The sequence below is a fragment of the Python bivittatus genome, unplaced genomic scaffold (assembly GCF_059951505.1).
Source record: "Python bivittatus isolate LINGU-HERP-01145 unplaced genomic scaffold, Pbiv_v1 ctg000470_np1212, whole genome shotgun sequence".
Taxonomy (NCBI): Eukaryota; Metazoa; Chordata; class Lepidosauria; order Squamata; family Pythonidae; genus Python; species Python bivittatus.
In genome coordinates, this window is record NW_028277065.1 from 1,958,521 (window position 1) to 1,958,725 (window position 205).

Genomic DNA, 205 nt, shown 5'->3' on the forward strand with positions numbered 1-205 from the left:
TCAGAAGGGTCAGGAAAAGAAAAGGACTTTTCTTGCTACTGAAAACAGGTGATGTGAGAGAGGAGGGCTTCCATGTGGTACATTCTACTGCCAGGTGCTATAACTGACAACACTCTCTCCTTTCCACATGTGCAATGAAATCAGTGGCCATCATAATATGAAATGGTGTTATTTATACCATGAATTTTGGAGTAATAATTTGGCT